General features: G+C 44.2%; 1 non-coding gene across 1 annotated transcript; it reads left to right on the top strand.

Moving 5' to 3' along the window:
• Positions 1–12,765: 12,765 nt before the first annotated feature.
• On the top strand, positions 12,766–12,901 carry LOC116965043. Its single transcript, XR_004409098.2, has one exon. It is a non-coding gene; the product is annotated as a U4 spliceosomal RNA (small nuclear RNA).
• The last annotated feature ends 525 nt before the right edge of the window (positions 12,902–13,426 follow it).

Below are 13,426 nucleotides of genomic sequence, written 5' to 3'. Positions count from 1 at the left end.
TCCCTCTGTTTTCCTCCACTAATGAACTCTGCTGATTAGCCCCCTTGCTGCTTCAGTTTCTCCAAGCCACAGTAACCCAAGCACTGCCCCCACACACTTTCCTGAAACCTAAAAATGGTTGTCCTTTTCTCTGTCTTGACCTTTTCCCTGGCCTCCTTCAGCTGTCTTTTATCAGTAAGCCACAAAAGGATCTGACTGCTTTGCTTTCAAAGCCTGGTAGTAGTTTGTATCCTTCCAATTAATTCACATTTAGTGAAACAGCCTGCAGGGTCCTCTCAGCAAACAGCCTAGCAGTCAAACAAACCCCAAATCCCCATCTGCAGGTATCTTTTACCACCTGAAACGCAGGATGATGGAGCAGAAGACCTTTTAGTGCTTTGTGCTGTGACCTTCTGGCAAGCCTGGGACCCAAGAATGGAGATAAAGGCTGTCTAAGACAGATTGCAAACATGACAGAGAAATTGAAGAGAGTGCACTGGAGTCGAAGTAACACTCTCTCCCTCCCCAACCCTCCCCTCCCCACCACCAAAAAAAAAAAAAAGCAAGCTTTAAAAACTTCAGATTCACTTTGTGAGGTTTGAACACAGCAGCCTGAGCAGTGTCACCATGCTTGCTGTTCATGACAGGCCCAATTTTATTATTGGTATTGTTTGCAGAGTTGATGAGAGACTCTTGTTGAAGGCCACAAAAAAGGTCCATCACATCCAACTGATCTGATCCTGCCTGACTCATAGCTTAGCACTTCTCTATGTGCCCCCAGGCAGTATTCACAGGTCTTAAGAAACAGAAAGAACTTTGAGCTTCTCTGGGACCCTGATGGGGCATAATCTTAATTTTCTACCAATATTTCTTTTCTGACTGAATAGCTGTAGTTATATTTTCCCTTGTAGTTATATTTTCCCTTGTGTAGATATTATCTGTTCTTTCAGTTCTTTGGCTCTTTTTTTTTTTTTGTTTTTGTTTTTACCAATCTGTTTCTTGTTTGTCTCTCCTAAATTTCATAGTCCATATTCAAAATGCTAGTTACCTAGTATAAACCAGAATATTATGCTGCCTGTTATTGACTTTATGACCCATTTGGATGTAATGGAAACAAGCATGGAGGTTCTTGGTGGTTCATTGCTGGGAGCAGAAACTCAGAAAAGTAGAAAACAGTCCTTTGGAAATAACATTAATGTCTCTGCTATTCCCACTGTCTCTTCATGCTTGCAAAGTACAGAAGAAAAATTTCTGAAATCACTGGGAGCTTTCATTTGCTAGTGCAGTGACAGTAAACAGGAGTGATGTGACTAGTTAGAGAAAGTAGAGCCAGTTCAGCAAACACATATCACACATCTTACATCTTACAGAAAAAGATGAGTGAAATCATCCATACCGATGAGGTGAACAAATCAAGAAAGCACCTTATGCAAGAAAAGCCTGAAACTCAGAACTAGACTATGCCTCCACGACCACAACTCTATTGTTGTTCTAATTTTTTGCAGGTCGATTGCGCATTGAAAGCTTTTAAAACAAAAGTGTGTGTAACTTCTGAAACCAGTAGTGCAATTATATGTATTAAACAGCATGGGCAGATCTGAAAAAACAACAGTTTAGACATAAGTCAACTTCTAGCACATTCTCTGCTTTATGGACTCTTTCTCCCTAGGAGCATTTGATTTTTGCTGGCTTTAGTTATTTGTGATATAAAATAATGTCTTGGAGATTGAGAAATGTGACCCTCATTCAGGAAAGCCTTAAAAATGTGCTTCAGCAAGTTTAGAGCTGTTCTTCAGTGTTGACCTGAATGCCCTCAACAAATTATACAAGACTATATTCTAGGGTGTTATCTGGAATGCCACATTCATCTAATGAGTCAAACAATTCTTTGGTGATTATAGGGACAGATGTGAGATTTATGCATCATGAAAATCTTTAATAATGCGTAGGATGTGGAAAAAAATTATAAACAAGAGATACTGAGATGAGAGACTCAGGACACTGTATGAAGTCATGAATAGGGGCACCTGGCACAGCCAGGGTAATACAAAATTATAAAAGCGTTTATTTAATAGAACTAGATTGCTTGTTGGCATGCAGGGCTGCCTTTCTTCCTCCGTGACAAGCATGCCGAATGGGAATGAAATCTTTCCAGAGAAACTGTGAGACTTTTAATTTGCTGGAGTAGCAAAGGGACTGAAGGATGACAATTCAAACTGTACATGATGTGGCTATTGCAAGGGCTCATTTATTCTGCTTGGATCTGGGTCAGGAGATTGGGTGCTGCTGGAGGAGCTGAGAATCCCTTATCATGTTAATTCAGGGGTGGTCTCCCTGAAGTTTGAAAAACTGCAGGTTTATGTCCTGAGGTTTAAAGAAAGTGTGCAGATACAACTTCAGATCTGGAAATAATCCCATTCCCTTATCTTATTGGGAATAAATCCTGTTCCTTTTTTTTTATTGAATTTACCTAGCCATGCAGCTGACTTTGCAAAGTCCAAAACATAGACTTTGTTTTGATCATCATCATTTCTGCCCTTACTGCCAAATGTTTACAGTTTGCCTCTTCACTGAGTTTGCTGATCTTTCACTCTTCTGCTCCATCCCTCCAGCCCCCAGTTTGCTCCAGTTCTGAGGCTCTACAGCCTCCAACAGGGTGTCATCACCCTTCCAAACTGGGGCCCCTTTTTGTAAACTAGGCACCGTTTATTTTTACATATTTCAACCTGTGATTCTGTTCCTTGGTGTTTCAGTGGGTCCCATCACAACACTCTCTCAAGGTCACTTGTTTACTAAATTTGAAGTCCCACTGCTGACTTCCACAGTGAGAAGGTGGTCAAGACCACATTTAACTTCTACACTCAACCCTTTTCTCTCTCATTCCCATCCTCATCCACCATTCTCTCCTCATTCCATCTATGGCTCAGAAGATGTCTCTCTCCAGGTACTTCTTTTATCCTTTGGTGCTGAATCTATACAGTATTCCAATCCTGAGCTTAAACCTTATTTTATTTTTGATGGTTAATTTCCAGTTTGTCATATACCTTTGGTCTTGAACGTTGGGAAAAAATTGAAGGATTCTTTGGTGTAAAGTCCACAGATCTATTGAGTCTTTTCCTGCAAGTGTCAGTCAGAGGGTAACTCTGCTCTCATAACCTGTGATGTTTGTGTCTGAGCTAGTCACCCTAAACGGCCTTCATAGCCATCATTAGCATTTTAAAGGTGGGATTTCTCCAATACATTTTTGTCATGGTTTGAGCTTGGTCAGAAGCCAACCACCCTGCAGCCGCTCACCCACCCTCGCCCCCCAACCTGGGAATGGGGGAGGGAATTGGAGGGGTAAAGGGAGACTCATAGGTTGAGATAGAAACAGTTTAATAATGGTAATGAAGAAAACAATGACAGCAATAGAAAATATAAACGAGCAATGCATGATGCAATTGCTCACCACCCGCTGACAAATACCCAACCTGTTCCCGGCTAGTGATCTTGAAATACCAAGATCCTGAAATCACAATCCCGGAAGCAAGAGAGCCCCCCTTCTCAACCACCCCTGCTCTATATAGCGAGCATGACGTTCCATGATATGGAATATTTCATTGGCCAATTTGGGTCTGGTGCTCTGTCCGTGCTCCCTCCCTGCTCCCTGTGCCCTTGCGCACGGGCAGGACATGGGGAGTCAGAGAGTCCTTGACATCTCAGTAGCAGCTGAAAACATCAGTGTGCTATCAGCATTCTTCTCATACCAAACCCAGTGCTGAATCTAAAACACAGCACTATTCTAGTTACCAAAAAGGAACATTAACTCTATTCCAGCCCAAACCAGGACAATTGTAAATGTCTTTAATAGGATTATGTGATTGGCAGATTAAATCAGTTTCTTTTCCACTAGTTACAATGGAAATTTAGAGTAGCTACTACAAGTGGATCCTACCCTTATAAAAAGAAATGTTTGGCACATTTAGTATGGTAGCAACAATTCCTCAAATCAAAGATCTCATTTATTCTAATGTGGGTTTTCCATTTCCTGTTTAATTTATGATGTGTAAAAACATTCTGTAAAAACACAATTCCTTCAGAGTTGGCAAAGCCAGAGCTCAGAAAGGTGGAGTGTTTTGCTGAAGTGTACCAAGCACCCTTTATTCAGCACAGAATTACTGTAGTAGTAGTCACTAATACTCAGAGTTGGAGAGCTGGATCCAAAGCATCCTGGCCTGGCATCTGTTTCCTATTCCTTCAAATAGCAGTACTTGCAGAGAGATCACAAAGAGTATGGACACATTTTCTTTTCCTTTGCACCCCAAATTTGCCCATACATTCCAGCTACAGAGACCTTTGGGGGACTTGTATGGCTGTTAAAATCATTACAGTGTGATTCATGAGAAGAGAGAAAACAACACTTGGATTTACAATATTTCAATCTGTAGATACAAAACTGTGGATGCAATTTGCTATTGCAAAAAGTGGGCCCTAGGATCTTGGACCTTCTAAAACATTTACTCCTTGACAATTCCTGTGTCTCCAACTTCCCTGTTTAGAGAGAAAAATATTTTTTCTGTAGGCATGCTCATGCAATAGAATAACATCAAATGCTGGCATTAACTGTAATTCAAGCACAAATTCTAATATAATGGCTGTCCCTCATGCCTTCCAGGACCCAGAGCTGTCCATTTGCTGCAATACCTGGTAGAGCTGGACAACCTTCACCTGACAGCTGGAATAAAATAAAGTAGACATAGTTTGACAAAGGAGCCATATTTCCCATTGTATACAAAAAATCAAAGGAGAAGGACAAAGAAATCCTGAAGTGCTTAGTCCTGACTCCTAAATCAGACACTACATAAAATACAAATGCTCAGGCTTGAAAAGGTAAAGAAACCAGCAACAACAACAACAAAAAACGTTTTAGAAGTAGCATTTATTTTGACCCATATGTTTTGATGGTACTGTTAAGTGAAAGATATGTATGAAATTAACTGACATCAGGCCTTGGGGCAGAGTTACAATAGAATCTAAATGTACACTACATTTCCTTAATTTCTTTTTATCTTCATACCTCCTGGTTCTATGGACTATGTTTCTTATGCTTATGTGACAGATGCAGGAACATCACTCTCAATGCTGACACGAAAGCACTTGTTAAAGCTCCACATGCTCATTTTTGGACATTATTTCTGACTTCCCCAGAGATGATAAATCTGGGGTGTGCCAGGGGCTCTTGTCTTTGGATATCTAATCCATCAATGCCTGTGAGTACTCATTCAAGTCTGACTGCTATTAAAACATCTTAAAATCCTAATATCATCTAAACAAATGTGATTTAGACACCTTTGTGACTGGGTTGAACTCTAGATCTAGACTTGCTACCTTGATTAGATAGTCATTAAGCTGAACTCGCCCTATATTCCTTATAAGCTTAAATATCACAGCAAGTATCTTTTTCTTTCCTCCTAACCATCTGCCTCAGATTTAGACTAGTATAGTAGTCTTTCAAACCTCATACTCCAAAAGGAGGTCCTCTTTTTTCATTTTTTCCTTCAGAGCCAACCAAGGACTTGATAAAAGACATCACATAGGCATCTGTCTTAATAGCTTTTCCCAGATTCTCCTCATCTGACCTTTGTTACTGTCTGAATCATCTTCTATTGCATTGAAGTGTAACTTCCTTCCTTGTCATTGAATATTTTGCATTGCATTAAAAATAATCGTCCCACAAACATATCCTCCAGCTCTATTTGCTCCAGTTCACATACCTTCACCCTGTCATAGTGCAGCTAAAATCTCTGTAACTACCATTCTGCCCCTTTCACTTAACTCTGTGTGCTCCATTATTTCATGGTTCAGCTGCCTTTTGTCACTGGGCTAGTAACATATTGCTGCAGTCAGTGGGCATGCAACCTCATTTACTGCGATGAAGGGTAATTGCCAATTTCTTTTAAATATAGACTTTAAAAATAAATAGTATAGAAAAATTGTCTTACTAATAAGACCATGCACTAACTTGCAAGCTCAAGAAGTGGGCCCATGTGAACCTCATGAGGTCTTGCACCTGGGTTGGGGCAGCCCCTAGTATCAATGCAGTCTGGGGGATGAAGGGATTGAAAGCAGCCCTGTGGAGAAGGACTTGAGGGTACTGGTGGTTGAAAAGCTGGACATGAGCCGGCAATGTGTGCTCATAGCCCAGAAAGCCAACAGTATACTGGGCTGCATCAAAAGAAAGATGGCTAGCAGATCAAAGGAGATGATTCTGCCCCTCTACTCTGGTGACACCCCACCTGGAGTGCTGTGTTCTGCTCTGGGGCCCTCAGCACAGGAAAGACCTGGACGTGATTGACCGGGTCCAGAGGAGGGCCACAAAAATGATCAGGGTACTGGAACACCTCTCTTATGAGGCCAGGCTGAGAGAGTTGGGGTTGTTCAGCCTGGAGAAGAGAAGGCTCCCGCAAGAGCTTATTGCAGCCTTTCAATACTTAAAAGGAGCTTATAAGAAAGATGGGGATGAGCTTTTTAACAAAACCTGTTGTGATAGGACAAAGGGTAATGGTTTTAAAGTAAAAGAGGGCAGAATTAGACTAGATATAAGGAAGAAACTTTTACAGTGAGGGTGGTAAAGCACTGGAACAGGTTGCCTAGAGAGGTGGTAGGTGCTCCATTCCTGGAAACATTCAAGGTCAGGTTGGACGGGGCTCTGAGCAACCTGATCTAGTTGAAGATGTCCCCGATTATTGCAGGGGGCACTGGACTAAGTGACCTTTAAAGCTCCCTTCATATTCAAACTATTCTATGATTCTATGTCTATGTTTATTCTCTTTACATGTTCCCCCCAAGGATGTAAGCCTGCCTTTGGTGAAGTGAGAGCTTTGCTGTGGGCTAAAGCCTGAACTTCACTCTGGTTTTCATTGCTGCAAGTGATGTTCTGAAATCACTTACCAGACAGGAATTGCAGAGGTCTGGGTTGCAAAACGCTGATTTGCCTATTTTAGTGCGTGTCTACCATCAGTCCCAAACACTCGAGTTTCAGGTCCAGAAGAGCATCAACATAGGTTTAAAATTTTGCATTTGCATTAAAATACTACCTTCAGTGTGAGCTGCCTTTCTGAGGAGTGCTCTCCATGCATTCCCTTGAGGGGAAGCAGCTGTCAGGCAGCACCACCAAAAAACTGGCTGCTTCCTCTGAAAATGCAGAGGAACAGCAGGTTGAAAAAGTTCTCACCTTCTACAAAACACTCTCCCAAGTAAAATGAAGGTGAAGATGAAGAGCACTGCCTCACCAAAGTCAGTCTGTGACTCCGTGCCATACTGCAGTGAGGGGAAAAGGGAGGTTGCGTGCAAAACATTAATGGCAGTGAGTTCTGCTGAAAATGACTGACTGTTTTAATTAATGGGAGCATTGCCAGGCTCCCACCTGGCAGCGTCTGCAAGGTTCCCAATTGCCAGGCTTGCACTGATTTTATCAAGACTCTGAATGCAGCAGCTGAAGAAACTTCTAGCAGTGGGACCTTCTGCCTCGCCCAGCCTTAAGCAGCACAACACCCAGTCTTTCCTGGATGAGGACAAACAACCGTGTAGATAGGTGCTCTCTCATATGACAAAAAGACAAAAGCTTCAGCATCTGAAAGGTATTTGTCCAAAAGTTTTGCTTCTACACACCTGTTCCTTTCCAAACACTGCTTTCTACCACATGCAAAATTCCTTTGCTATCCATTGTTTAACTAATTGTTATTTCCAGACCTGTGGTCAGTTAACTAAGTATGTAGAGGCCCTGAATCAAGAGTCATTTCTGCTGAGGCAATAGCAGAAAACTCTATGCCTATCTCAGTGTGGCCTGGAAAAAGAAGTCCTAGGCACAACAGCCAGAAATTCTATCTGACCTTTCACCTACGACTTCACTAATACAGGAACTTTCTATCTTGAGATATAATTTATATAGGTTTTTCTACAAGACCAGAAAACTTTACTGTGTTAGCAGTATTCCCACAAGGTTATTTTCACTGACCTTTTAATCAAGGATGAGAAAAGATGAGCCCTCAGCATAAGAAAGACACCGACCTGCTTGAGTGGGTCCAGAGCAGGGCCACAAACATGACCAGGGGGATGGAACACCTCACTTATAAGGACGGGCAGAGAGACTTGGGATTGTTCAGCCTGGAGAAGAGAAGGGTCTGGGGAGACCTTATAGCAGCCTTCCATTAGTTATAGGGTGTCTACAGGAAAGATGGAGAGGGGCTCTTTAGCAGGGAGTGTTGTGATAGAAGGAGGGCTAACAGGCACAATTTGCCCTGAGTGAAGCCATGTTGGCTGTCACCAATCACCTCCTTTTCTTCCATGTGCCTTAGCGTATTTTCCAGGAGGATTCACTCCATGATCTTGCCGGGCACGGAGGTGAAACTGACTGGCTTGTAGTTCCCTGGGTCTTCCTTTTTTTCCCTTTTTAAAAATGGGGGTTATGTTTCCCCTTTTCCAGTCAGTGGGAACTTCCCTGGACTGCCACGACTTCTCAAATATGATGGATAGTGGCTTACCCACTTCATCCACCAGTTCTCTTGGGACCCATGGCTGCATCTCAGCAGGTCCCATGGACTTGTGCACCTTCAGGTTCCTTAGATGGTCTTGAACCTGATCTTCTCCTACAGTGGGTGTTTCTTCTTTCTCCCAGTCCCCACCTTTACCTTCCGTGCCTTGGGTGGTGTGGCTGGAGCCCTTGCTGGTGAAGACTAAGGCAAAAAAGCCTTCTCCATATCTTGGATAACCAGGTCCCCATTTCCTTCCAGAGAGGGCTCATACTTTCCTTAGTCTTCTTTTTATCACTGACATAGCTGCAAAAGCTTTTTTTGTTGCCTTTGACATCCCTGGCCAGATTTAATTCTATCAGGGCTTTGGCCTTCCTAACCTGATCCTTGAATACCCAGACAATTTCTCTATATTCCTCCCAGGATGCCTGTTCTTTCTTCCACCCTCTGTAGGCTTCCTTTTTATGCCTGAGCTTGTCCAGGATCATCTTGTTCATTGATGTAGGCTGCCTGGTGGTCTTACCTGACTTCTTCTTTGTTGGGTCCCATTGCTCCTGAGCTTGGAGAACGTGATCCTTGAATATTAACCAGCTTTCTTGGTCTCCCCCTTCCCCCTAGGGCCTTATCCCAAAGTCCAGGGTAGCGAGTTTACTGCACACTGTCCTCACCACCTTAAGGATCTTGAACTCTGTCATTTTCCTAAAAGCCCTAGATATAGATGGAATCTCTTGCCATGGGTACTATGAAGCACACCTCTCTGCCATTTTCTCACTGGTACCTTTAACTAGCTATTACCTCCTTCCTTGCATTCCTTGCTTTTCACTACTGCTTCTGTATTTTATCATGTAGTCTATTGTCAGTAAATGAAGTGTGCTGCTCTCCAGAGTTTCTACTTGTTTTATGTTATCAGTTTTGATTGCAGTATTCCCCATGTTGGATGTGTATCTCTCAGTATTCAGGAAGCATTTCTGCATTGGGAAAAGCTGTGCTACCACTGGACACCAAGGATTTCAGAGAGCAACTTAGAGCAGCCAACAGATCTGGCTCCATGTCTAGGTGATACATCCAGTTGCTTAGAGTGGTGGACATCTGGGAACAAAGGGTGGCATCCATTCTTCCACTGCAGCCACAATGTAGGCAGCTGGGCTTTGCAAGGTGAAGGTCACTGCTGAGTGAAGTGGGGAGAAGAGCCAGTATGTGGAGCTGTATTTTGGAAGGTGTAGTACTGTCTACTATTACAGCAAAGGGTTCTCTCTCTCATGGAGATTGTGTAATATTCCATTACGGCAGCTGTAGTTAAACTCATCTGGTTCAAGATGTTACAAATACAGTTGTGCACTGTGCTCCTCCACTGACGGGCATTTCCTGCTGGCTGCAGGGGCAGAGGGAGAGGTCCATGTTCCTGCAGCCACTGGTGAGGATGGAGTTATTGCTGCATGGGCTGATCTCTTTCACAATCATGGGGCAGGGGAATAAACTTTCAACAGTCCAGACTGCAAGTTCCTCTGCATGCTGGCAGACGGCAAGCTTCCTTTTTCCACAGAATTAATGCGGTGACATTTCATTCCCCATGGAAATCTGAAGGTATCAAAATAACCACTACCTCTGTCAGTCCAAGAGTTTCAGCATTTGCTGCTATATTGCAGTATCAGTCCTGAAAGTGAGTCTGTCTGCAATCCAGCTGAAGTGTCAGCATCTTACTGTTGTTGGAATTGCAGACTTTGAATCCGGTAATGGCTAATGACATATAAAGACATAATGACTAATATCAACTCCTTCTGCTTACCCCTTGAATACTCACATCTCTGTATGTGCTTTTTTTTTCCATGGGTTCAGTGTTATTAAAAGGTCACATCTGGAGATGATGTAAAATATCATAGCTCCATTGACTTACCCAGTTGTCTCTCATTCTGTATTTACTTAAGCATTTCTGCCTGTATGGTATTTTGTAATTATTAAATGACATCCTTTTCTTTCTTTTTTTTTTTTTTTTCCACATACCGCTTTCCCAATTTGTGAAGTTTAGAGTCTGAGCTTGTCTCACAGTCTCTCACTTGTTTTATAGGTCAGCTTAATACGTGTTCCCTCCTCTATCATCCAAGTAACAGGCTACAGCACTGAGGTTATTTCAGACTTCATTAAAGCCTTCAGGGAACCTCTTCCTTTTTGACAACAAACCATCAACTGTTTATTTTTGTAGAAAGGTTGGCCACCTAGTGTTATACCAATGTTTCCTTAGTTCATTAAATACAGTAGTTTCAAATAGTTTGCTCTTGACTAATCTGCATTGACAGTTACTCAGGCTCTCCTTAGAGGCTTACAGTTTCATTTTTGCTTGGTTTGTTCCAGAATTTTTCCAAGAACTGAATTAAGCTGTTTGATTTTTTAAGTTCTTCAGTTCCTTTGTTTTTCTTTTTAAAGATAGGTCCCATATATATCCTTTTCCAGTCTTCTGGTCCCTCGCTCACTCTCCAGGAGCTGTCATTGATAATGGACTCATTCAGGCACTACTTCAATCCATTTGCTAAGCTAACCCAGAGACAAAGTCCATCAGATCTAGCTCACCAGAAAAAAACTTTCTCAGCCAGCTAAACCTAAGACTGTCCCTTCCTTAGGTGAGGGCTGCTATGAAGACATCATGTTGCTAACTGCGATAGCCACGCACTCTTGGCAGCTATGGCTGGAAGGCATCCTCCCTCTCCCAAACAGTAATTAGGAGAGACATGCTTAGAGGACAAAGCAAGGAGATCCAGATTAGATTCATACTGCTGAAAGAACAACAGCCTTGTGTGATGGGCTTCTGGCCACCCTGAAGAGGACAGGCAACTTGGCGGAAGGAGAGCAGGGAAGTATTTCTCTATCCTGAAAATGCAACTAGAACAAAGGGATAAGGGAGGGGCATAGCTACTTGCACATAGAAGTAAAATTCAGCAAGTAGTCTTCGTCCCAGGAGGGAAAGAGACAGACGAAAACATTAAAAATTTAATCCTGAAGCTTTTTCAACAAATTAAAATCCCAAAATCAAGCGAAAATATTGCAACACTTCGATCCTGAAGTGTATGTTACTCCACAATTATTTTATCTATTGTTTAAATGAGGGGAAAAAAAAAAAAAAACCAAACAAACAACAACCAAAAAAAAAAACAAACAAACCACCAAAAAAAAAACCCACAAAGTTGACATTTGACAGAGTGTCGTGATTTAGGCCTGATTGGAAGCCAACCACAATGCAGCACCTCTCTCTCTCCCTTCCCCTCTGGCAATGAGAAGGGACAGAGAGCCAGGCTTGGGGTTCAAGATAGGACTGGGATGGGGGAGAATCCCCCTTTTATGATCACGAGCAAAAGGCAGACTCGTTAGGGGAAGAAAAAAAAGAACATACATTTATTACAGACACTAACAACACATAACAGAGTAGGACAGTGAGAAGCATTGCCACATCTTGAGAACACCTTCCCCCCACCCCTCCCTTCTTCCCAGGCTCAGCTCTGCTCCCGATATCTCTACCTCCTCCCCCAGTGGCGCAGGGGCAGGGAATGGGGGGTGCAGTCAGCGCTGCCACTTCCTTCATGTTCGGTGAGGGGAGCGTCCAAAACTTATTCCCCTCTACTCCATCGTGGTCCCCCTCTCACAGGAGACAGTCCTCCACAAACTTTCTCCGACTTGAATTCCTCTCATGGGCCGCAGCGTTCCCCACACTGCTCCGTCATGGGTCATTAACTTCCTCCGACTGGATTCTCTCCCACGGCTGCAGCCCTTCCCGAGCTGCTCCGGCGTGGGACTCCCCCGCATGCTGCAACCCTCCCAGCGCTGAATTACAGCAGCGGGGCTGCCTTTTCCCATGAGACCCCGGCCTTCTTCGGGCACAGAACCTTGATCAGACGAGCAGGAACAACAGGCCACAAATCAATGTCTGCTCCACCGTAGATCTTCATGGGTGGCAGGGGGGGCCACCCTGCCGTCTCCCCACAGGATACAGGGGGGTCTCTGCTCCGGCACACCTCCCCCCTCCTTTCTGCCTCCGTTCCCCCACTGACCTTGGTGTTCACGCAGCTGCAGCAACTCCTCCTCACCAGTCCCACTGCCCGTCACCACATCCCTTCTTAAATACGTTATCACAGAGGCGCAGCTGATGGGCTCAATTTCCCAAACAGAAGTGGAGCTGGCTTGGAGCTGGGGGAGCTTCGAGAAGCTTCTCACAGGGGGCCGCCCCGATATCCCCCTCCCCTGCCACCAAAAAACTCCACCACTCACTCAACCCAGGACATTCCACCTCAGCTTTGCGCAGTGGCAGTGGCCTGTGAGGTTAATCCGAGGCGCGATTATTGCTAGTTGAAAACTCTTCCCAATACCCTGCCATGACGACTGGAAAAACAGTTGGCATTGGCAATTTTTGAGAGCCTCTTCGGAGGCTGTGTTTTTTAGGGGTGGAATGTCCTGGGTTGAGTGAGTGGTGGAGTTTTTTGGTGGCAGGGGAGGGGGCTATCGGGGCGGCCCCCTGTGAGAAGCTTCTCGAAGCTCCCCCAGCTCCACGTCAGCTCCACTTCTGTTTGGGAAATTGAGCCAATCGGCTGCGCCTCTGCGATAACGTATTTAAGAAGGGACGTGGTGACGGGCAGTGGGACTTGTGAGGAGGAGTTGCTGCAGCTGCATGAACACCAAGGTCAGTGGAGGAACAGAGGAAGAAAGGAGGGGGGAGGTGTGCCGGAGCAGAGACCCCCCTGTATCCTGTGGGGAGACGGCAGGGCGGCCCCCCCCGCCACCCATGAAGATCTACGGTGGAGCAGACATTGATTTACAGCCTGTTGTTCCTGCTCGTCTGATCAAGGTTCTGTGCCCGAAGAAGGCCGGGGTCTCATGGGAAAAGGCAGCCCCGCTGCTGTAATTCAGCGCTGGGAGGATTGCAGCATGTGGGGGAGTCCCACGCCGGAGCAGCT

This window comes from Tyto alba, unplaced genomic scaffold (assembly GCF_018691265.1).
Source record: "Tyto alba isolate M040663 unplaced genomic scaffold, T.alba_DEE_v4.0 Super-Scaffold_45, whole genome shotgun sequence".
NCBI classification, from domain to species: Eukaryota; Metazoa; Chordata; class Aves; order Strigiformes; family Tytonidae; genus Tyto; species Tyto alba.
This window is presented reverse-complemented; position numbering and strand designations above follow the sequence as displayed.